We start from the raw sequence: 25,050 nt of genomic DNA, 5'->3' as shown, positions 1-25,050 counted from the left end.
CTAGTGACGTCATTCAGATTAACAAAGAGCAGGCAGTGCTTCCTGTATCGGAAGTTTGTGTTGTGGGTGACCATGTGCAGAAGACAGTTGCGAACGATGTTTTTGTGGTAAAATCTGTGCGTCAACGTCAAACATTAATGAAGTGAATTTTTGTTGCAAATAACAATGAAGGCAGCCAGATGAACAAGAAAATAACTAACCTAGAATCATGCAAGGTTTCTGGGAATGTTTGGTGGCCTCTGATGCCGACACTCAACTTTCCCTGTTGTAGGAAAATGGAAAGCAGTAAATTTTCCTGATCCATACATAGATTGTTTTGTGGAAGGTATGAGTGAGGATTGGAAAATTATGTTTATGAAAAGAGCGATAGAGGGTGAGACGCATCTAATTGGGGTTTAAACCCCTATGATGTAAGTTCTGCTCCCATGACTATAAAATTTTGTCAGAAAATTCGATATGTAACGCAACAGCGCATGTCAAGTACCATATGTGCAGTAGGATATCAGACTGTTTTTAAACAAAAGCTCTTGTAAATTTATGTCTCAGTAGAATAATGCATTTAGCTTTTCCGCAAGTTTTTTTTCTGAAAGTTATACATAAATAAAGTCATGACAGTGTCTTGTAAGGGAATAACTTATTGAACGAATCAGCAGATGAGGAATTATTGTTAACAGCCAATCGAAAGTATACACTAACAACTTAACTAGAATCTATTTGGAATTATCTAAACTTAATTAACTTACGAAGTAGCTGACATTATGAGTCCACACCCTCCAAATTTCAGTCGCCAATTTGATTGCAGTGAGAGTAAAATTCCGAACTTTGTCAATACACTTTTGTTTCCGTATTTTTTATGGTTGCGACAAAACCGTTCACTAATCAAATCAGCCAGTAACTAAGATTTCGAATAATTTGGACTCATGAAGTGTTTATTTCAAGATGGATGCAATTCTAGTAAAAAGGGAATTTTAGAAACCGCTTAATAATTATATTCCATGTACACTAAACATTTTTCAAAAACCGAGCAATAGTAAAGAGATTTGAGGTTGTGACAAATACTGAAACCCAAAATAACAGAATTTCTAATCTTTATATTATTTCAGGATTCATATAATGTTCCTGCGCCTGTCTATAAATGGCCATCCCCCCCCCCCCATCGCCCCAAAACTGGCGGTCTGAGCCTGGGCAGTTTTAGTGTAACATGTAAATGTCAGGAAGAGTCGGAGACCGCCCAAAACACAGTTAAGAACTTTCTGTCAGATAGCATAAGAGCCCGCGTCGGAGTAGTTTACTGCTAATACCTCTAAGCTGGATCGCACTACACCAGTACACGAATAAAAGCTGTACGTCAGTTCGCGTTAAGGCTGGCTTATTGCTACCCTAACGCTCATCATTCGTTGTTAGTTAGCTTCAACTTGTATGCCTTGATATTATACGCGCAACAACAGAGTCTGCAAACAACATGAAAGTCTGTAATGTCTTTGTGTTTTCAAATAGCTGATGAAATACAGATATAAAAAAAAGGTTTTGCACCATCCCGGTTCCCAGAACTCCTGAAGACATACGTTGACTGTGGATATTGTATCACAGGCACAGTCCCTTTTACTGTTTAGAGATGTCACTAAGCCCGCCCAGAGATATAAACAACTGTACATGAGCAGCGCCTATTAGACGGAGGGTGTCCGACAGACAATCAGTTCCAGAAAGGAGGTACACGGCTCTTGTTGTCTGTAGTAAACCATGTATAGACGGTCAATATTGTGGTTCGATCGCGTCCGCATTTTTACTTTGTGCCAGGAAGGGCTCTCAACAAGGAATCTGTCCCGGTGACTCGGAGTGAACCAAAGCGATGTTGTTCGGACATGGAGGAGATACGGAGAGACAGGAACTGTCGATGACACCCCTCGCTCAGGCCGCCCTAGGGCTACTACTGCAGTGGATAACCGCTACCTACGGATTATGGCTCGGAGGAACTCTGACAGCAACGCCAACATGTTGAATAATGCTTTTCGTGCAGCCACAGGACGTCTTATTACGACTCTAACTATGCACAATAGTCTGCATGATGCGCAAATTCACTCCCGACGTCCATGGCAAGGTCCTTCTATGCAATAACGACACCATGCAGCGCGGTACAGATGGGCCCAACAACATGCCGAATGGACCGCTGGATTGGTATCACTTTCTCTTCACCGAGGAGTGTCGGATATGCCTTCAATCAGACTATCGTCAGAGACTTGTTTGTAGGCAACCCTGTCTTGCTGAACACCTTAGACACACTTTACAGCGAGTGCAGCAAGGTGGAGGTTCCCTACTGTTTTCGGGTGGCATTATGTGGGGCCGATGTACGCCGTTGGTAGTCATGGAAGGTGCCGTAACGGATGTAAGATACATGAATGCCATCCTCCGACAAATAGTACAACGATATCGGAAGCATATTGGCGAGACATTCGTCTTCGAGGACGACAATTCACGGCCCCATCGTGCACGTATTGTGAATGACTTCCTTCAGGATAACGACATCGCTCCACTAGAGTGGCCAGCACGTTCTCCAGACATGAACCCTATCGAACATGACTGGGATATATTGTAAAGGGCTGTTTATGGACGACGTGACCCACCAACCCGTCTAAGGGATCTACGCCGAATCGCAGGTTGAGGAATGGGACAATCTGGACCATCAGTGCCTTGATGAACTTGTGGTTAGTGTGCCACGACGAATACAGGCATGCATCAGTACAAGAGGACGGGCTACTGGGTATTAGAGGTACTGGTGTTTACAGCAATCTGGATCACCACCCCTGAGGGTCTCGCTGTATGGTGATACAACATGCAATGTGTGGTTTTCATGAGCAGTAAAGAGGGCGGAAATGATGTTTATGTTGATCTCTGTTCCAATTTTCTGTACAGGTTCCGGAACTCTTTTTTTGATGTGTGTAGTAAATAGGTTCAAAAATGCTAACGATACGCAAACTTTCTATTTTACTGCATTACGTATGATGGTAACAGTACTGTAATTTTTTTCGTGTGCACTGATACAATCGTAAGTTGGTCGTAGATCTGTAACCAAATCTGTGAATTTGTTTAGTACTGCATTACTTTCCTGCTTTATGGGATTACAGAGGAAGAGATACGCTTTAATTTACTTTTACATTCTGTGAACTGTGAATACGGAACGGGTCACCAACTAAAATATGCTGTAAATAAAATTTTAAAAAGTCGTATCTTGCCCAGTTTACATCAATTGAGTCTTCTACATGACATCAGTTCTTAGTATATTATTTCAGTTCTACGAGATATGAGTTTTTTAATATTATTCGATACTGATTGCAACGAAGAAACAAGTAAGCCGAACGCCGAACGCTGCAATGATTCTGATCGCACTTAGCAAATAAGAGGGGTGATCAAAGTTTTTCTTACGTTGTTTATGAACACAGAGTGGGTCATTACGTAATTAAATACAAAATGGACTGTTATATGTAGCAGGAAGATTTACATTGACGTATGACAATGACCAAGATGAAAGGACGGAAGCCGGGTAAACACGTGCTGTGGCCGCATGCTTGGAAAAACTGGGGTGTCCGGCCGTTCGCGAAACACAATAACTGAATTAAGTGACCAGTAAAAATCCATAACAAGGACGTAATGCAATAAAAACTGAACCCAACTATTTACGGAGATACCAATTACATGGTCACAAAGACGTGTGTGGAAACGCGCTCTCTATTCGAAGTTTAGTTATAAGTTATTTCATGTGAAATGGTTTATACACATGTTTAGATTCCACAGTTAATATCTCGACAACACCTTAAGTGATTTTCACAAGGTGCGCGGCCCCTACCGCCAGAGGTTCGAATCCTCTCTTGGGCATGCATGTGCGTGTTGTTTCAGCACAAATTAGGTTAAATTAGTATAAGTAGTGTGTAAGTCTAGTGACCGATGACCTCAACAGTTTCGTCCCTTAGGAATTCACACACATTTGAACACTTTGATTTTCACAAGGAAAGTGTCTACAGATAGACCCCATTGAGCACTACCTGCAGAATAAATATTTTCTGTTTTAAATTCAGCCCATAATGTGCACTTCTGCAATAAGAACATACATTTTTTCATGGATAAAGCATAAAACTTCGCAAGTAGTATCATCATTGCTAACTAAACATAGAGAGGGATGTATAAATATATTAGTTGCTATTATTTATATTTAGTAGCAAGAAAACAACGTAAAATTGTGTTTACATTGATAAAATCATTCTTTGTGATGAAGTATTTAACTTAGATTCAACGCTACCTGGAGAATATAGTTGATTTCTTCATAAACTTTTCGTGTTTAAATTTCAGCCCATAACGTGCACTCCTCCCATAAAAACTTGAGTTTTCACATAAATAAAGCATAAAACTTCGGAAGTAGCAGCATCATTACTAACTAAACATAAATAAGTCTGCATGAACATAATTAGTTATAAGTGTTTATATTTATTAGCATGAAAGTAGCATAAAGTAGTGTTTACATTGATAAAATCATTCTTCGTGATGAAGTAACTAACTGAGGAAAAAACGAGGAACAGCAACATAAACCTGATGAAATTTACATGTAAATTCATGTATATAACATAAAAATTATAGTTTATAAGTATGTTATGTAGTCGTTAAGCGTGTGCGCTCCACGCTCGTGAAAGCTCGGGTTTAGACTGTTGCAGCCACCTCGCATGGAACTCTATGTTTGGATCACTTGGACAAGTTGGGATTGGGAGATAGCAAAGTGGTGTGTATGTGTCGTGGTAGGTCGTGTCTCGAGTGTGACGGAACTTTTCTAAGTGTTGCTTAGTGTTGACTCGTGGACTTGCAAATATTGGCGTGTGTCACTTCTTGTGCACTTCGAATATATCGAAATTAGAATTGTATTAATACCTTTAGCTGCTAACGGGCGTTGATATATATCAAGTATATTGAATATATCCGTTAGGCAAACTTGTCTGAACCTTAAAACTTTACCACGTTTATTTGCTAGTGATGTACACTCTGACTTTAAGCAGCTCTCAGTTGTGGAACTTGCCTTTAAACTTAAGCTAAATGACTTTTGATTTATTTTCCAAGACGATAATACGCAGACGTAAGTTTCTCTGAGTTTAATAGAACATATATATTACGCAAATATAGCTAATACTAGTGATGGAAGAGCCTACAACTGAGAACTGTTACTCCAATCTTGTACATGCTATGCAGCTGAGATATTCTTGTAAGTATTCTTTTATGTTGGTCGATAATGTGATATCTTTAATGTTTGCTGACGTAGCAGCTATGTATTGTAATGTTACACTCTTGTTATGTTTGTTTTTTCTTCTCTGCTGCAGTGGATGACGGTCTGGCCATAGGCCCAAATCGATCGTCATTATTAAAATATACTGATACATCTTTATTTCATAATGTAGTTTCTGATCCTCATTAAAGCTGTACAACACAACTGCACAAAGTAAAAATTTAATTTGTCTCAAATTTTATTTACTATGTGTACACATCAAACCATTAGGAGCATTTTCAAATTTCCTGTAAGTATTACCAAATAAGAAAAATAACAGTTCATAACGATATGAATTGTTGATGTACAAAACGTTCAAAATTAAAGGTGTAGCAATAGAATTGTGAGTGTCATCAATAACATTATCGATTCTACAAGTGCAGCTCCTCTGATTTATTGAAAGTTCTGACTTACTCACTTGTTGAGAAAAGCATTCCCTCGCCTGTTTTCTTCGACAGAGATGGCAGAGTGAGTAAGACACGAACTCAGAAACGAGAAGAATTGATGGAATTCACTCAATTTTACATCAGAAGCAGCCAAGAATTGGGCATGCGAATCTCGTCTCTCATACCGACTGCAAGCCTACTCCATGGTCATGCCACGCTGTCTGAGGGTGATGAGGGCAAAGGGAGTTAAACTGTGGAAGGGCCGCATTTTCGTGGCAATGCAATCACAGTGCATACGACTTCATTTATAATCATACATCACAAAGAAAACCGGTTTTTAATGTTATATAATTATTTCTGGCGTGCTGAAGTCATAACTTTCATCTAGTACAAACTGTTGGAAACCCATACAGAAAACTTATTTAGTTTCATAGTCATAGAAAGCCTTCCATACACATACAATGATCTAATCGTGACACCTTTGCAGCTCCATTAAAGAGATCTGGGAACATTTGTAAAGGAAAGCATTGTAAACCATCTTCTAACATTCTGCGTGGTGTCTGTTTGTTGTATATCGTGCCTCCCTACCACTTTCGCGCACCGACGCTCTGAGCGTGTTTTTTAGGGAATTGACCAGTTTGACCCTGGGACCTGTTGCTGGTAAGGAGACGCCAGACCACACATGACATGTAGAGTTCAGAAGAGTTCAGTGAGACTAGCGATGATATAACCAAATACTTAATGATTTCAGCGCCAGCTCCACTGCACTCCCTGTAAAAGAATCTTAATACTAACTAAATTTAGTGGAAGGGGTTCAAGGCTTTCCTATTTTTAGTTAGCTGGTAAAATAACGTCGAAAAAGCAGTTACGTTTACCACTGGAAATTTTATTCTACTCACAAAACATTGTTTATAAATTGCACTATTGATAAAAGGAAATGTTTTAATATAGGATGGTAAAAACCAACTGCGTTCAACAAAAATGTGAACGAATATTCCCTGAATGCGTTTCAAGTTCTACAATGGATCGAAGGATGACCTATGCCATATCACATCTATAATCTATGTTTAAATTAAGTTTCACAAAAGAGAAAACTATCAAAATAGTCTACAGTGACCCTCAATTTTCTTTAATTACTCATCTAACTTGTCATAAATTACAGTGGCTGATGTGGCTTCTCAATAACTATATAACAGAAAAATCATCGCGTTTCAGATTTTTACTTCAAGTGGCAAATGTGAACACCATGAGCTTTAATTGACGATCGACACTAGTATTACGCAAAAAGGGGGTGTAACAGATGAGACTTCTGCAGTTCTGAGTGAAGCTTTATGCGCTGTTATGCGGCATCGCGTGAGTTCATTACCTTGTCGATGTTCGTCAGGGGGCGGCAGGCAGCATAGCTCCGCTCACCTCGCCGTCCCGGAAGCAACTCTCTCCTAACTACTTCTTACTACAATTTACCGAAGTTGGTTTAAAAAAACTATCTGGCTGTGTTTTGATCTGACCAATCAGGGTCTCAATGTTAACCTTAAGCTCCGCCTACAAAAATTCTGTCTATCCAATGAGAATCATTATACTTTTCGTGGTGGGGTAATGTTTTTAAAGTATGCAATGTAACAGAGACGCGAAAAAGTCTCACGCTAAAACTTGGAGCTGGTGTGGTCCTTTTAGCGTTATCGTAAGATCTATACTTTTCTTCTGGAGGGCTCTATCTTTTAACATGGGCTGGGGGGTGGTCCTGACGTAACAGAGACGCGAAAAAAGTCTCGCGCTAAAACATGTGGTTGGAGTGGCCCTTTCTGTGTTATCGTAAGATCTATACTGTTCTTCTGGAGGGCTCTAGCTTTTAACATGGGCTGGAGGGTGGTCCTGACGTAAAATTCTCACGCTAAGGCTCCAGCTTTTAACATGGGCTGTGGGTGGTGCTAACGGTTAGCTGGCGACGTGGGTGTCCGTCCCTTATCGTAGGGCCTTCTAACTTAACACAGTTCTGCTCTCGGCTTCTGTTCTTGTGTCTCCCCTCAGAACTGCGTCTGTCTTACGATGGGAAGGTATGACATGCATTTAGGCATTGTTGTGTTAGTCTGTGGTATTCCATTTGCTCACTCATTACTCGTATTGCTTTGGTTAATTTAATGTCACGATTTATTCGGAGCTACGTGACATACTACTGGATTTGCTTATCATGTCAGGGTTTTCATGGAAAGTGTTGGATTTGCCTGACACCTTACATATCACCACCCTTGGAACTTAATTTTTGCACTGAATTTAGGCAATGATTGAACCGTTGCCTAAGTCAGTCAAAAATTATTCCTATATCTAAATTTTGTTGCCTATTGTTCAGCCACGTTATTCTGGTTCTATGCTAGTTTGTACTACTAATTTATATGTTTGTATTCTTCCACATTATTCTCAAATATGACAAGAGAAGAATATTTTTATGCTATTATTAATTTTTAATTATTTTCTTTCCTTATTTCTTAGAAATATTTTTTTAATATAAATGTAGTAATTAAGTAAAATCTATTACAAATACATTTTCTAAATATCATGTACAAGTAAACTGTTTTTGTTTCTAGACACTCATTTCAACATTGTTGCACTAACAAATAATAATTATTTCCAAGAATTGCTTTGACAAAGAAATATACATACACAAGTATTGAGATATTATCCTAACAAACGGTACATATGTTTAAAAAAAAGGGAAAACATCCAACAAGATAATTTTTTATTCTTTGTTTTTATAAGGAGAAAATAAATAAAATACAGTTATTCTTTTATTTTTATGAGGAGAAACTAAGTGGTATATAGTTTTAGTGTTTATTATGCCTTACTTTTGTTCTTAATATACTGTGCATTTCAAAACTAATAACGTATTTTTATCGATAGTCTATTTTTTACTGAAGTCCATAGTCAATGACTGTTATTTTGTAATTTATTAGCTGTCTGGTGTGCTTAAATTATTTAGTTTTTCACACGTATCTTTTGCACAATTCCTACATCACATAATTTGATTTCACACATTCACACAATCCTATGAACGTTTAAGCATAAGGTTGGCGAATGTTTTTGCACGAAGGTGATGGACTTGAGCGAGATATATGTGGGCAAGTATTTGATGTACAGCTTCGTTCGTCATTCCTTGTTGGCTTTGCAAGTGTGTGTTGCTGTTGTGGAGGTCCCATAATGGAATGGTGCTGTGAGTGCAGAATCTCGTGGTTTACTGGCTTTGTATGCGTGAAAGTCATCGTTATGTGTCGCTGAAAGCGGTCGTTTTTCGTTGTAATACTTCACAGACGACTAGTTTACAATAGTATAGGGATTTGGGAAGGTATGTCGTCTATTCTTCACCCATCTTCTTTCTTGGTCTCAATCTTGCGAATCTTCAACTTCTGTTCTTCCTGCTTTTTCTCTGCTTCTTACTTGCTTCTTGGTTCTTCTCTGGGCGGGATATGGAAATATTTATTGATAATTAGTCGCTTTGAAGTTCTCCTCTTAGTAACAGTTTGATAAATGGTTTGGGCATGTCATTTCTACTTTGTGGACGTTTTCTTCAGTTTCGTGCATCAGCGTGCTGTTTAACAGCGGTAGTGTGACTTTTACTCATATTTTTTGTCAGTGGTGGCTTTCCCAAGCCATCTTCTCGTCAGGCCGTTGTTTGCTCGCTCCGCCGAGTTGGGGCGCTTGGAGACTGTTCCGGCATTCGGCATCCCGTCGCGTCTCTGCAGGGCTCTGCCACTGTGTGGCTCCGTGTTCTGTCCCATCAGGGTTCCGCCTAGTGGGCAGATTTATTGCCCACTTTCAATATAAGAGCCTTCTGTTGGTCTCGCTGTCCTTTCCTTTCTCTCGACGCTTCTGCGTTGTAGGAATCGTGTCTTGCTAATTATGTCCTTCTCTTTCTTGATACTTCTCTCGTTGCAACTAGTGGGTCGTTGCATCTCGTCCTTGCTAGAGTTTTTACGATGGTTCTTACAAAAAGTTTTACTTATAATCATCTAACATATGTCTAGTACCTACATTGTTTTATGCCTTCTTAAAAAAAAAAAAAATGGTTCAAATGGCTCTGAGCACTATGGGACTTAACATCTGTGGTCATCAGTACCCTAGAACTTAGAACTACTTAAACCTAACTAACCTAAGGACATCACACACATCCATGCCCGAAGCAGGATTCGAACCTGCGACCGTAGCAGTCGCACAGTTCCGGACTGAGCGCCTAGAACCACGAGACCACCGCGGCCGGCTGCCTTCTTAAAAGCTTTACAAATTTCGGCACCATTTCCATGTTACAATTCTAAGATATTTTGAGTCATAACTTCTACAAGAATTCTCAAATTCGTTTTTTATTTTTGTGTAGTGTCGTGGTGTATAGCATTTTAGTATTTCGTGCTTTTAGACTATCTATGTCTTATCCCCTCACCTTAATCTATGGTACTATTGGTGTTATTTTTGTTTTTATTTTTATTGAAACTACTTTCTTTTTCCCACCTTCCTCTCTCTTCATTCTTCTTTCTCCTGATGATCTTACCTGCAACATAATCTTGAAATATTGTGCTGATTATTTACCAGTAACAAAATTAATCTTCAAACTTTTTGATATGGCTCACATGATGAAGTCCTAAGGTTTGGCCTGTTTTTGGGTTCATTAGTTCCACAGCATTATCATGAGCAATTTGGCTAGTTATGACAGGTCCTTTGTATGCAGTGTAAAACTTATGTATCTTGTGTTTCTGTTTGCTGGAGAGATGGTGTGTTTTTACAAATACTTTCTGGCCTACTGAGAATGTTCTTTTAATTGCTGTTCTATCTCCTCTTTCTTTTCTTTTAATGGCTGCCTTTCTGATGTTGGAGAGTGCTGTTGCTACGACTTGCTTGTGCTGTCTACGTGGTACAATAGGAAATCTAACATTATCTCTGGTTATGTTTGGGGATTCAATATTTTTAAGTACAGTAATTGGAGGTAGTAGTGTAGTGCTATGTGGCATTTCATTTATTACTTCTTGAAAATCCTTAAGGTATATATCCCAAGTGTTGTGTCTTTTGCCTGCAAATAATCGGCATAAAGTGCCTATGTCCTTCATAGATCGTTCTGCTAGATTTACGCTAGGTTTGTACTCAGATATGTAGATGGGTTTTATTTTGTGTTGTTTTAATGTGTTCTGCCATTGCACTGATTTGTATTGTGGGTCATTATCCGAAATTATTCGTTCCACTCGACCAACTTGCCTGAGAAAATCTTGTCTAAATGCTTTAGTTATAGTAAGACCTGTTGCCCGTTTTAATGGTGGCAAGGTAACATCTTTAGAAGTAAGTTCCAAAACGACAAATATGAAAATATATCCATTGTTTGTGCGTTGGAGGGGTCCCATGAAATCTGTTGCAGCTATTTGTTTTAATCTTTTAGGGATTATTGGAAACATAGGTGGTTTGGTTTGGAAAGTGACGTGTTTAGCCCTCATACATTTTTTGCATTTGACTAATACTGTTCTAATTCATCTTTCCATATCAGGAAAATGGCTTGTTTGTTTTATTTTCAAAAAGCATTTCTTTGGTCCAAAGTGGCCATTACTTATATGTGTGTACCATATGTATTTATTAATTAGTTCATATGGGATATACATTAACCATTCATTCGTTGCAACATTTCGTCTAAAATATAAAACATTGTTTTTTACGAGTTAATGCTGTCGAATGTCTGGAAAATCCTTACTTCTCCACTTGTGTTTGATTCCTAGTATTTCGGGATCCTTGTCTTGTTCTTTGCCTATGTTTTTCAATGCTGTCATAATGTAGTTTTCGAAAGGTACTTGTTTCATATAGTACATTGTAAACTGGTCATTTGCTGCTTCCAAACCTATGTTATTGGATGCATCCTGTGGACATCGTGATAAAGCATTTGCTTATACATTTGCTGGACCTGGTATGTGTGTAATAGTGAAGTCAAATTCTTGTAGTATTAACATCCATCTGGCTAACCTCCCATGAGTTAGTTTGGCGGATAACAGAAATTCTAATGCTTTGTGGTCAGTGTATACTTTAGTTTTTCTTCCGAATAGGAAGTATCGAAAACGTTGGAAGCCCCATACAATGGCCAATGCTTCCAGCTCCATGACTGAATAGTTTTTCTCGCTTTTTGTGAGTACCCGACTGGCAAATGCAATTGTTCTATATGATCTTAACCCTGCCTGTTCGTATTCTTGGAATAAAACAACTCCTAAACCTGTTTTCGCGCTATCAGTGGTCATACAAAAATTTTGTGTTAGATCAGGATGTGCTAAATTCGGTGCTGTTGTTAGTGCGTTTTTCACTTTTAAAAATTCTTCATTGGCTTGTTGATCCCATACCCAAGGCGTGTTTCTTCGAGTCAATGCACATAGGCGTGGTGTTGCGAGAGAGTCGATCCAAATAAATTTTTTATAGAATCCGGTGAGACCTAGAAATCCTCTGAGAGTTTTCTTATTATATGGAGTACAGAATTCTTTGATTGCCGTTAGTTTTTATGGGTCAGGCATTTCCCCTTTCTCGGAAATTATGTGTCCTAGAAATTTGACCTCTCGCCTTCCAAATTTGGATTTTGTTATATTTACTGTGACCCCATGCTCTTTCATGATCTGTAAAAACTGATTTAATGTTTCGTTGTGATGTTCCCAAGAGGGTTCTGCTATAATCACATCATCAATATAACAAGTAATTTTTTGTAAAATTTCAGGACTGAGTATAGTATTAAATCCCCTAATAAACGCTGCTGATGATATGTTTAAACCAAATGGCAATCGTTTAAACTGGTAACATCTACCGAATACGATAAATTCTGTAAATTTTCTACATTCTGGGGCCAATTCTATTTGCCAGAAACTACTGCGTAAATCAATTGATGAAAATATCTTAGCAGCATGGAAGTTTTGCATCAATTCCTCTCATATTTCTGGGCGATCTGTCTCAATGATTATGATTGTGTGGATCTGTCTGGAATCAAGCACTAACCTGATGCTCCCATCTCGTTTTTGTACAATATGGAGCGGGCTGTTATATGTGGAGGTAGCTGGTTCAATAATATCGTCATCTAACATTTTAGATATCTCCTGGAATACTTTATTCCTGTAGCTTAATGGGATTGTATAGGGTAGCACTCTAAATGGTTTGTGCTGTTTTACTTTAAACTTGTACTGAAAGTTTTTAATACTGCCAGTCTTAGGTAAAAATACCTCTGCTTTGTCTCGTAAAATATCCTCTAACTGTCTTCTACTGTGTTCCGAAATACCTTGAACTTCTTGCAATTTTTAGTCGATTTCTTTATGGACTTCTAACATGAGTTGAGGCGATTCCCCCTTTTGTGCATACCATTCTAATTCTTCATCCTCGTTATCTCGCGTCATTCTTAATTGTTTGTTTATAACTGTTATTTCTTCTAATTTTAGCTTTTGCTCAAAGAGAAGTGTGACATTGCTCAAAGAGAAGTGTGACATTGCCGAATGTTCCCCATATCTATTATCGCTCGTCTCTCATTTAAAAAATCTGCACCTATAATCAAATCTACAGTTAGTTTAGGTATAATCACGAAGTTGGCTTCGATCTTTTGATCTTGACACGAAAGAGTTAATCTTGTTTGTCTCGTGACTTCCGCAGCATTGTTTCTAATAGGACCTCTTCCTTTAATCTTACGTGTTTTCAGAACTGGCAATTCCTCATTGGCATTACACTGGATGAATAAATTTTCTGAGATCGCAGTCAGTTCACTTCCGCTATCAATTGTAATATTGACTGGGATATGCTTTACCATGGCCTTAACAATTGGTTGAATTTGAAAGGGTTGGTTCAGTTCTTCTTCTTCTTGCATCAACGAATCCTCCACTGAATCATACATGAGTCTTTTCATTAATTTCCCTTGTGAGTTCTAACTTTCTGTAGGATAAGCTTCGACTGCTATTTCTCTCTCTTTTATTTCCTCTTCTCTATTTCTACCTTCATTTACGCTTTCTTCAACATCCTCTACTTTTTCCTCATCCTCGTCTATCTTCTCCTTCTTCGTCACTACTTCCACATAATCGCATCTAAATGCTCTAATTGTCACTTCATAACTTCCTTCATTATATACGTTGGGTTGTGTGCCCACTCGTAACTTATTTTCAACTTCTGTCGACCGCGCATTATCCTCATTGAATTCGCTATCCCTGGTTTCCATCTCAAATAGCTCTGCAATACTCATTACTTCGTCCTTTCCTCCTACATTCGTTGTGCGTGCCTCTGGTAATTCATCTCCCTCGTCAGTATTCTCCCAATTAATTTCGTCCCAACACGATATTGTTATTTTCCTGTCTTCGTTTTCATCTGGTCCCTGCGGATTTGTTTCTTCCTTCTTCTCTTCTCGTGATAAGGTATTTACTTCACTGTTCAAGGTGCTGCAATTGTCCTGGGTCGGTGCGTCATTCTCTTTGGCATGGGCGCTTAGCTGTCAATTCGATCGTTTATCGGGGTTTGGTGGTCTTGCCTCCACCTCTTCTATCTGTATTCTCTTTTCTTGTTCAGCTTGTTGATAGTGGTTTCTTTGTTGATAATTTGTCGGTCTATTGGTTCTCTAGTATCCGTTCCGGTTGTCGTTATTCCTTCTGTTACAGTTGTTGCCGTTCCTGGGTGAATTATAGTTATTGCCATATTCTCTTCTAAATCCATAACCGGTTCTTTGTTGAAATCTATTGTCGTTTCTTCGTGCGAGGTTATCACATGGTTCGTAATTATTGTTTCTTCGTACTGTGTCTTGTGGATTCCACTGCTTTTTGGTTTCGTTTTCACGTGCGCTTCGTCTTTTTCTTGCGTCAACTTCCGAAAATATGAACTGTAGTTCCCTTAGAATACCTTTAAATGCTTCGATGTCATTGCCTCCGCGACCTACTAATGATTGCTGGTATTTCAATGGTAGCTTCATTGCGCATAATTTAATCAACCCTCCATCACTGTATGGTACATCTAAGCATTGATTTTTCTTTGCCATTAATTCGAAAAATTTCACGGGACTCTTCTCTCCTGAATTTTCAAAACATGGGTTCTGTAATAATTCGAACTTCACTCTGTTCTGTGCTTCGCTGGACCAATATCGTGAGAGAAACTTCTCTCTGAAATCTTCGTACGATGGGCATGTCGCTGCAACATTCTGCATGGTTTCTGCGACTGTTCCTGACATGTGTGCACATATAAAGTCTAATTTGTGTGCTAGCGTCCAGTGTTCTGGTAATCCTTCTCGGAATTGATCAATAAAAGTTCGTGGATGTAATGAGTTTCCTTCTCGAAAGTGTTGAAATTTTCTGACTGTGAGGGAATGATCGTTGTCGTACTTCGTCATAGTTCCATATGAAATTCGCGATTCTTCGCCACTTTTGTTTCTGATCATTTCTCCCGTCGTTCTTTCCGGTTGTAGTGGATCCATTGGATATTGTCCTCTGTAACTTTCGCCTACCCTTGCGTAGTATCGTTGGAGTGGTACGCAATAATTATCTTCCATCGGTTGTGAACGTGTAGCTGAATGCATTGCACTGTACTCCTCGCGACCTGGCTTTCCATTGTCAGGTATTGGTTGAGTATCTTGTCTGGCTAACCTTGCTGCTTCATTGCACGATCCAAACTGTCTTGAAACATACATTTGTGGTTCCGCATGTGTTTGTGATGACGTTTGTTCATCAAGAATTTCGAAACGTGTTTGTTGCTGTGCAGGCTGTCTGATTTCACGTATGTTACTTTCCGCCTGTGACTGAAATGCGTAATATCTTCGTTAATTGCTTGTTTTTCCGGTGCTGTTACAGATACGGATGTGATTGCAGACTCTGTGCATGTTCGATCCTGTTCACTACGCTTTTCAATATTTTGCAACAACTCTGTTCGCAATTTCTGAAATTGTCGCTTCGTTTGCGTTTCTATTTTGACTATGCGGTTATCATATCTTTTCAGCACTACTTTTGTGATACGTTTGTGTAACACACTGTTTTCAACAATTTCACGCGCCGTACCTGCTGCTTGTTTAGTAATTACGTTTATCTGTTTCTCTAGTTTCTTGACTTCTCCCTGGGTGTTGATACGTAATGTTTTGATCTCGTCCTGAATGTCATTACGCAATGTTTGTACATCCGCTTGTACCTTGTCGATGTCTGTTCTCAATTGATTGTGACCTGTTATTAAGTTTCCTATCACTTTTCGAGATTCTTTTGGCTCATCTTCAATATGACTTAGGTGTAACTGAATTTTTTTGTTTTGTTCTTTAATCTCACGCATTTGTCTCGTGGTTTCTGCAATTAGTTTCGTCGTTTCTGCATTTTGAATTTTAATTTGGTTCGCAATTTCTTTATTTTGCCTTGTCATGGTTTCTGTATTTAATTGTAATAACTCTGCCAGACTGGTGGGTCCTATTGCGTTTTCTTCCAACGTCCTACGCTCTGTGTTTTCGCACAATTGTTGGTTTGCAACCGATTGCATTGAACTGTGTGGTGACACACTTCTGCTCGCATTCCTTGTACTCTGTGGTGAGGGAGCTCTGATCGCTTGTACTATGGGTTTCACGTATTCAAGACCCAAGTTAGAATCCTCATCGACTGTCTCTCTACTTTCCTGCTCCTCTGTCGTATGCTGACTTATGTTTTCTATGCCTTGGCGTACATTATCCTCGTTATGGTGCGTTATATGTTCTATTTCTCGCGATACTGCATCGTCTGTTATACTGTCCTCTAATCTCTGTCCATTTTCATGCTGGGTCTCTACCTCAATTCGGTCAAGGTCTCGATCTGCCATTGCTAATCTTTCCGAATCCCTTATTTTCTGCTTTAAAAGCAATTCACGCACCCTACTTCGAGTCAACATGCGCTCATACGATCTCACGCGTTTCATAAACTTTTTGTTCACACGACTTGACAAACCATCCACAAACTTGTGGGTCAGAACCAACTTGTCAACGATGTATCCGCCACCTGTGGGCTTGCATTGGGGAGAAAACTTAATTCTAACAATATTACAACTCATAACTTAATTATGCTATTGTCTGTGCCAGACTCACTTTCTATTGAATACTTTTACTATCTATCACTGCAGCTACTGTTTTCGACTATGTATAATTTTAGAAAAAAAATCTTTACTACAAAATTTTTTTCAACAGGATATTTTTCTGGCCTAGTTAGGCATGTGACCGACCTTCAATCATGGTATGTTACGATCCTGGCAGGGTCGCCATATTCTATCATTCTGCGTGGTGTCTGTTTGTTCTATATCGTGCCTCCCTACCACTTTCGCGCACCGACGCTCTGAGCGTGTTTTTTAGGGAATTGACTAGTTTGAACCTGGGACCTGTTGCTGGTGAGGAGACGCCAGGCCACACATGACATGTAGAGTTCAGAAGAGTTCAGTGAGACTAGCGATGATATAACCAAATACTTAATTATGTCAGCGTCAGCTCCACTGCACTCCCTGTAAAGGAATCTTAATACTAACCAAATTTGGTGGAAGGGGTTCAAGGCTTTCTTATTTTTAGTTAGCAAGTAAAATAACGTCGAAAAAGCAGTTAAGTTTACCATTGGAAATTTTATTCTACTCACAAAACATTGTTTATAAATTGCACTATTGATAAAAGGAAATGTTTTAATACGGGATGGTAAAAACCAACTGCGTTCAACAAAAATGTGAACGAATATTCCCTGAATGGGTTTCCAAATTCTACAATGGATCGAAAAATGACCTATGCCATATCACATCTATAATCTATGTTTAAATTAAGTTTCACAAAAGAGAAAACTATCAAAATAGTCTACAGTGACCCTCAATTATCTTTAATTACTCATCTAACTTGTCATAAATTACAGTGGCTGATGTCGCTTCTCAATAACTATATAACAGAAAAATCATCGCGTTTCAGATTTTTACTTCAAGTGGCAAATGTGAACACCATGAGCTTTAATTGACGATCGACACTAGTATTACGCAAAAAGGGGGTATAAAAGATGAGACTTCTGCAGTTCTGAGTGAAGCTTTATGCGCTGTTATGTGGCATCGCGTGCGTTCATTGCCTTGTCGGTGTTCGTCAGGGGGCGGCAGGCAGCACAGCTCCGCTCACCTCGCCGTCTCGGAAGCAACTCTCTCTCTTAACTTCTCCTTACTGCAATTTACCTAAGTTGGTTTAAAAAAACTATCTGACTGTGTTTTGATCTGACCAATCAGGGTCTCAATGTTAATCTTAAGCTCCGCCTACAAAAATTCTGTCTATCCAATGAGAAACGTTATACTTTTCGTGGTGGGGCGATGTTTTTAAAGTTTGCAACGTAACAGAGACGCGAAAAAGTCTCACGCTAAAACTTGGAGCTGGTGTGGTCCTTTTAGCGTTATCGTAAGATCTATACTGTTCTTCTGGAGGGCTGTATCTTTTAACATGGTCTGGGGGTTGGTGCTGTCGTAACAGAGACGCGAAAAAAGTCTCGCGCTAAAACTTGTGGTTGGGGTGGCCCTTTTTGTTTTATCGTAAGATCTATACTGTTCTTCTGGAGGGCTCTAGCTGTTAACATGGGCTGGGGGGTGGTCCTGACGTAACAGAGACGCGAAAAAGTCTCACGCTAAGGCTCTAGCTTTTAGCATGGGCTGTGGGTGGTCCTAACGGTTAGCTGGCGACGTGGGTGTCCGTCCCTTATCGTAGGGCCTTCTAACTTAACACGGTTCTGCTCTCGGCTTCTGTTCTCGTTTCTCCCCTCAGAACTGCGTCTGTCTTACGGTGGGAAGGTACGACATGCATTTAGGCATTGTTGTGTTAGTCTGTGGTATTCCATTTGCTCACTCGTTACTTGTATTACTTTGGTTAATTTAATGTCACGATTTATTCGGAGCTATGTGCCATACTACTGGATTTGCTTATCATGTCAGGGTTTTCATGGAAAGTATTGGATTTGCCTGACACCTTACAATCTGTCATCATTAACTGCTACATTATAGATCAATCCGAATGGATATTCGGACATGCACAGGGTCGCCCTCAACTGAAATGGGTGAATGGTCTCGAAAACAGATGTAAGACTGGCAGTGTGCTCAAAATGTTTTGAAACTGCCGTTGAGATTCTTTCAAGGCCACAATGAGTTACTGAAAATTCTTATCTTTAACGCCAGTGTGCATAGGGAAATGGATGGTGTTTTATTCAGAATATTTCCCTTCCGTAATATAATTTTCTGTTTAAATGCATTCCCAGCAAATCAAAATTCCTGTCTCACCATGCAAATATCTTACTGTGCACCGTGTGAAATCAAGTCCACATAAAATCTGAGGTCTGTAATCTGTTCTGTTCTAGTTTTCGTTCTTGCTCAACTTATTTCTTCATAAATTTAACGATTGTGGACTTTAAATCGGAAGATCGTTCCAGGAATGCCGCGTCACTTTAGACAGCGTACTTTGCAGTAATGTGTGAAGTTCTCACACTCTTTGTTCATTTCGATCGAAACCTGTATCAGTTGACAGAGGAATATGTGTGCAACTTCAGAAAATTTTAATTCGTACCGTCAACTTCACTACGTTCTCCATGTTGGCAAATTTAGCACAAAGTGCATCTTAATATATAGTAATATGAATCCTGTCTGTCGACCGTTGTAATTTTTTTATCTTTCATCGGCGACTAAATCTTAAAATTCCTTCTGCATGGTGCACAGCAAATTTTTGATACATATCGATTATGCGTTCCTTTAAAAACATTAATAATTCTTATTATTTCGGCATTCCCATTCATTTCTAAAGGCTTGTGATGACAGATCACTAGACTGCCTATTTTGTACAAACAGCAAGTGGATCTGTGAAATTGTTTTATACTTCGTACAAACAAAGAAGGATAAACTGTGCTGACACCGCGATCTGCCTAACTGAAGAAAATCGTGCCGACGGGAAAATGCCGCACTGCAATACTAAATGAAATGTCACACATTAGAGCGTACTTCCAATAAGTAACGAACAAAACCAAAGCAGGCTAAGCTTATCACTGCACGGAGCACACACATTGTGTTCGCGTGCAGTTTGGCAAGCTGTGGCCGACCCTGGTTTGGAGTATTTCACATTTTTTCCAAATAACATTTCCATAACTACTTCGTTACTCAACAACTTTCATACTCATGTTTTGAATTGCATCACACCTGGAGACAGAAAAATGTTAAACCATTGTTTTAAACACTTCTTAGTGACACAATAGCTTAAAATTCCTCTAGAGATGATTACCACTAACGCTTTCGTTTGAAACTGAATTGACCCTTGGTCTCACTATAAAAGTACCCGTTGGAATGCATTTAATTTCCAGTGAATCCTGATAAAACATTTCTAATTGAAATTCTACGATCTCTTGCAGAGGATGCGATTATTTGTGCCTCTTCAGTGTTTCCTCAACGATATCTTATCCCCTCGCAAAATCTGTTCGTTGCAAGTCTTCCCCAATCAACGACTCACGCGTCAAATCCCAAAGCTAAACAATCATGTCAAACACAATTAAAAGAAAACCAGCCATCTAACTTTTCAGTATTTCGTGAATGTCGGATGAGATGGAACTCCTGTGAAAAGAGGTATCCTACGAACTTCCAAGAGCCGAAAGTTAAGAATTAATCTCCGGAGAGGAATCCACTGATGCATGCGTAAGCAGTCGCCAGCAACTGAAGCGTCCGAATCTGCTCTACCTTCCAGTCGCTGCCTTTCCCCGCTGTTACTACACGCCGTTTCCATTTGCCGCGTCTACTTATAACTCAAGTAACAGGGATATTTAGAAAAGAAGTGTGCTACAGTGGTCAAAGAATCAACGAAGAAACGCGTAACACTGAAAAAAATTACGAAAGTTCGATAATATTCATCACAGCGCGTCGTGTGACAGATTTTAGATTAGCGGATTATTCATTACACCGTTCTCTGCAAGATATTTTGCTTCCACTTTCAGTAATTTGGAGTTAAATAAATATTCCTCAAGTGTACTACCATCATCAATTCCTCTTTTTACACTAAAGAGCTTTAGCCTTGCGTGACAAAAAGAATGAAACTAACGCGCTAAAATTCAGACTCTAGGTCACGATAGGTGAAAGGAAAACCGAACGGTACATTTTAATTGGGAAGTTTCTGTTGCTACAATATAATTATTCTACTTACACAACTTTACACCATCTGTTAAAAACTTTTGCATGTAATCAAGAAAGAAACTATCAGAGGAAATTTCATTTAAAAATGTTGATTTTATTAAAAGCGTGTTTCTTCACAATTTTCACAAGTCGTTGATTGCTCATGCGATTGATCAGTCGGCTACGACTTACTCGTTAGAGCATGAAATATCGATTTCGCATATTGAATTAACAACTCTTGCTGCTCAGCTCCAATTTCAGCCTCATTCTCCGTTCTCTCCAAACGCTCCGTCGTATCTTTGTATGTAATGCTGTTCAACTACCAGCGTCGTAATGAAGCAAATAATACGATTATTACCTAAAGAAGTAACACACAATGAAAAAAATATAAAAATTAGCACTTGAACACATAACCAAAAATATATGTTAGTCTGTTCCTGAGTAGCATTTCTGACGAGAAACTCTCCAACACTACAACAAATGAGTTTGTATCTGACACGACATATTTATATAAACATATAATTTACATAAATATTTTGTTCTAGGAATACGAATATAATCATTCGCTGACACTTTCTGCTGTTGAAAATTTTGTGTTTAGAGACATAAATGGAATATTTAGCGGAGGAACTGTCTCCTACTCTTTCTTTTTCTCTTCATCTTTCTTCTCTCGTTGCCTGCCATTCTTTTGTATATTTACAAGCAATAAGTTCTCAAATACTATTATTGTTCTCGGCACACAGTAAAGTCATTTGCAGGCAGTTGTGTCACTAAATATTAAAATACAAGCTTTACCCATTGTCCTTATTTTTGCGATTAACCTGAATTTAGTTTCTGAGATCTTCCTTCCAGCAAGAGCACTTTGGTTTATCTAACAGTGATAACTTCTTGTTACATGGAACATAAAATCAGGGGATGGTGTTTCATCAACATTTTAGAACATATGGAATACTACTTGTTTCTACAGATCACGATACTTTTCGTTATGTAGAGTGTTACTATGCGTTTTTATCCAAGTCATAACAATTGTGTATTCTTTGCAGTTTCAAAATATGTTTACATAAGGATTTCTTAGGTTTATTTTTTCAGTCATTTTCAGTAGGTGAAGAGCAGAACCACAAATTTCTAAACAAAATTTTACAGAGAAAGAAACACAATATGACGATAGAATACATAGTTGGCAACATACGCCGAGGTGACAAAATACGTGGGATAGCGATATGTACATACAAAGATGGCGGTACTATCGCGTACATAAGGTATAATTACAGTGGATTGGCGTACATGTTGATTGTACTGAGCTGATTCATGTGCAAGGGTTTCCGACATGAATATGGCCGCGCGACAGGAATTAACAGTCTTCGAACGCGGAATGGTAGCTGTAGTTAGACGCATGGGACATTTTATTTCAGAAATCGTAAGCGAGCTCAACATTACGAGGTCCACAGTGTCAAGAGTGTGCCGAGAAAAACAAATTTCAAGCGGTATCGGTCACCACAGACAACTTAGCGACCGAGAAAAGCGGCGTTTGCGTAGTATTGTCAGTGCTAACAGACAAGCAACACTGCGTGAAGTAAGCACAGAAATACATGCACGACATACGACGGATGAAACCGTTAGGACAGACGGCGAAATATGGCATTACTAGGCTCTGGTAGCAGACGACCGATGCGAGTGCCTTCGCTAACAGCACGACATCGATTGCACCCTCGATGACTTTAAAACCGTGGCCTGGTCAAATGAATGCAGATTTCAGCTGGTAAGAGATGATGGGAGGATTCGAGTGTGGCACAGACTCCACGAAGCCATGGACTAAGTTGTCAACAACGTATTGCCTTGATGGTGGTGACTCCATAATTGCGTGGGCTTCGTTTACTTTGCTTGGACTTGGTTTTCTGGGCTACTTGGAGACCACTTTTATCAGTTCATGAACGTCACGTACCCAAACAAGAAGGAATTGTATGGATGACTTTGCGCCAGTCACAAGGTCACAATCGCTCGCGATTTCTTTGAAGAACAGTCAAGACATTTCGAGCGAAAGGTTTGGCAACCTATATCGGCCGACATAAATCCCGTCGAACATTTATGAGACATAATTGAGAGATCAGTTTGTGCACGAAATCCTGTACCAGCAACACTTCCATATTTATGGATGGCTATGGGGGCAGCATGGCTCAATATTCCAGCAAGGAGCATCCAACGACGTGTTGAGTCCATGTCACTTATAGCTGCTGCACTACTCAGGGCAGAAGAAGGTCTGACACGATATTAGGAGGTATCCTATGACTTTTGTCATCTCGGTGCATGCAGTAAATGGATTTACCTTTCTCTATTTTATATCAAACTGTCTAAGAATGGGATCACAGATCTAGAGGCAGTAACACACGATTCTTGCAAATCTTATTAATCAGTTCGGAATCCACATGATCCTTCTGTGCGCAGCGATCGTTGAATATGGACTGTGGAACAGTGCAGAAAAGAACAGCTCTCAACTATTACGTAGTCATCTTCAGAGCATATAACAACAGGTGTCCGTAGTCGATAATGTCACATGATATATAGCATTGGTTGGTGTAGAGCATACAAGTATGTAACACGAACGTGTTACTTGTACTGGACATGACTATGTAAGAGATGAAAAGTAAATCTGCTCTAATAAAGCGAATGATTTCACAGCGACTGTTCTTTTCTCCGTTCAGATCATCAACTGTAAGGCTGAACCCACGCAGCTATCCACTGTAGGAGGTTGGGAGCTTTATTCGTCATTTCAACATAGTGCTGCATCCCACACATCAATTATATCCTTTACATACTCGTATTCTGGTAAGTAGCAAACGAAGTAGGCAGTAAATGCAGACGTATAAAATATAAGGTCGACAGGAAGCGCAAAATGGCTGAGGAGAATTTACAGGACGAGAAATGAAAGACTGTAGAATTATGCATAAATGGAAGGAAAAATATGTGCCGCCTACATCAAAATTAAGGAGATCTTTGGAAAAAACGAGGAGCACCTGCATTACGGAAGCGGCTGTACAAGTATCAAGAGCCCAAATGGCAAGTCAGTACTCACCGAAGTGGAAAAAACTGAAAAGTAGATGGGTTATGTAGAAGGACTGTCCATTGTAAATGAACCTGAAGACAATATTACAGATGAGGAAGAAAAGGTAGATGAAGGTGTATTAGAAGATAATATGTCGGGGGAGGAATTTCGCAGAGCACTGAAAGACCTCAGTCAAAAATAGGCTCCTGGTGTAGATGAAGTTCCCGAAAAATTGTAGAGATCTATGAGCCACTCATGACAAAATGACAAAACCACTGGCTTCCACCTAGTATGAAAGGTACATGTGACAGGCGGAATATCCTCAGATTTCAGGAGGAATGGCGTAGTGCTATTGACAGGTGTAAATACTACAAAACTCTCAGTTTAATAAACCATTCTTTAAAAATACCGGTACTGAATTATTTACAGAAAAATAGAAAAATTGGTTGAAGCAGGCAGACGACATATTTGATGTCTCCCCCAAAGAAGATTAGTGTTGCTGTCAGTGTCACAAGGCGAAGAATGTTAGATAAAGTTTTTGTCAATGTTAACTGAAATATACACTTTGGAAGATTGAAGGTAGCATTAGATAAATTACAGGAGAGTAATTTTATCTAAAATTTGTACAGAAATCAAATTGTAATTATAAGATTCAAGGACATGAAAGGAAAGCAGTGACTGAGAAGAGAGTGAGAGAGCATTATAGCCTATGTCCAATTTTATTCCATCTCTAAATCAACGAAGCAGTGAAGGAAAGAGGGAGAAACTTCGAAAGGGAATTAAAGTTCAGGGGAATTAAAAGCTTGCGATTTGCCAGTTGTATTATAGTTTTATCAGCCACCGTTGAAGTCTAGCACGAGAAGTTGAACGGACTAGATAGAGTCTCAGAATGAGGTATCAGTGAATATGAAGATAAGTAACATAAGAGTGACAGAGCCTAGTCTTGTGTTGCTGATAGAATTAGATCGAGAAGTGAGATACTAAAAGTTGTCTGTGAGTTTCGTCATTTGGGCAGCAAAATAACTGATAATGGCCAAAATAAAGAAGATATTATATCCTGAATGACATTAGAAAGAAAAGCGTTTATGAAAAATGAAAATCTGTAACTATCGAAGATCAATTCAAATGTTAGGAAATCTTTTCTGAAGTGATTTGAATAGAAGTAAGGTATGGACGATAAATAGTAGCGACAAAAAGAGAATAAAAAGTTTTAAATGGTGCCATATAAG

The sequence above is a fragment of the Schistocerca americana genome, chromosome 5, assembly GCF_021461395.2.
Source record: "Schistocerca americana isolate TAMUIC-IGC-003095 chromosome 5, iqSchAmer2.1, whole genome shotgun sequence".
Lineage (NCBI taxonomy): Eukaryota > Metazoa > Arthropoda > Insecta > Orthoptera > Acrididae > Schistocerca > Schistocerca americana.
The sequence above is the reverse complement of the archived record's forward strand: the minus strand, read 5'-3'. Positions refer to the sequence as shown.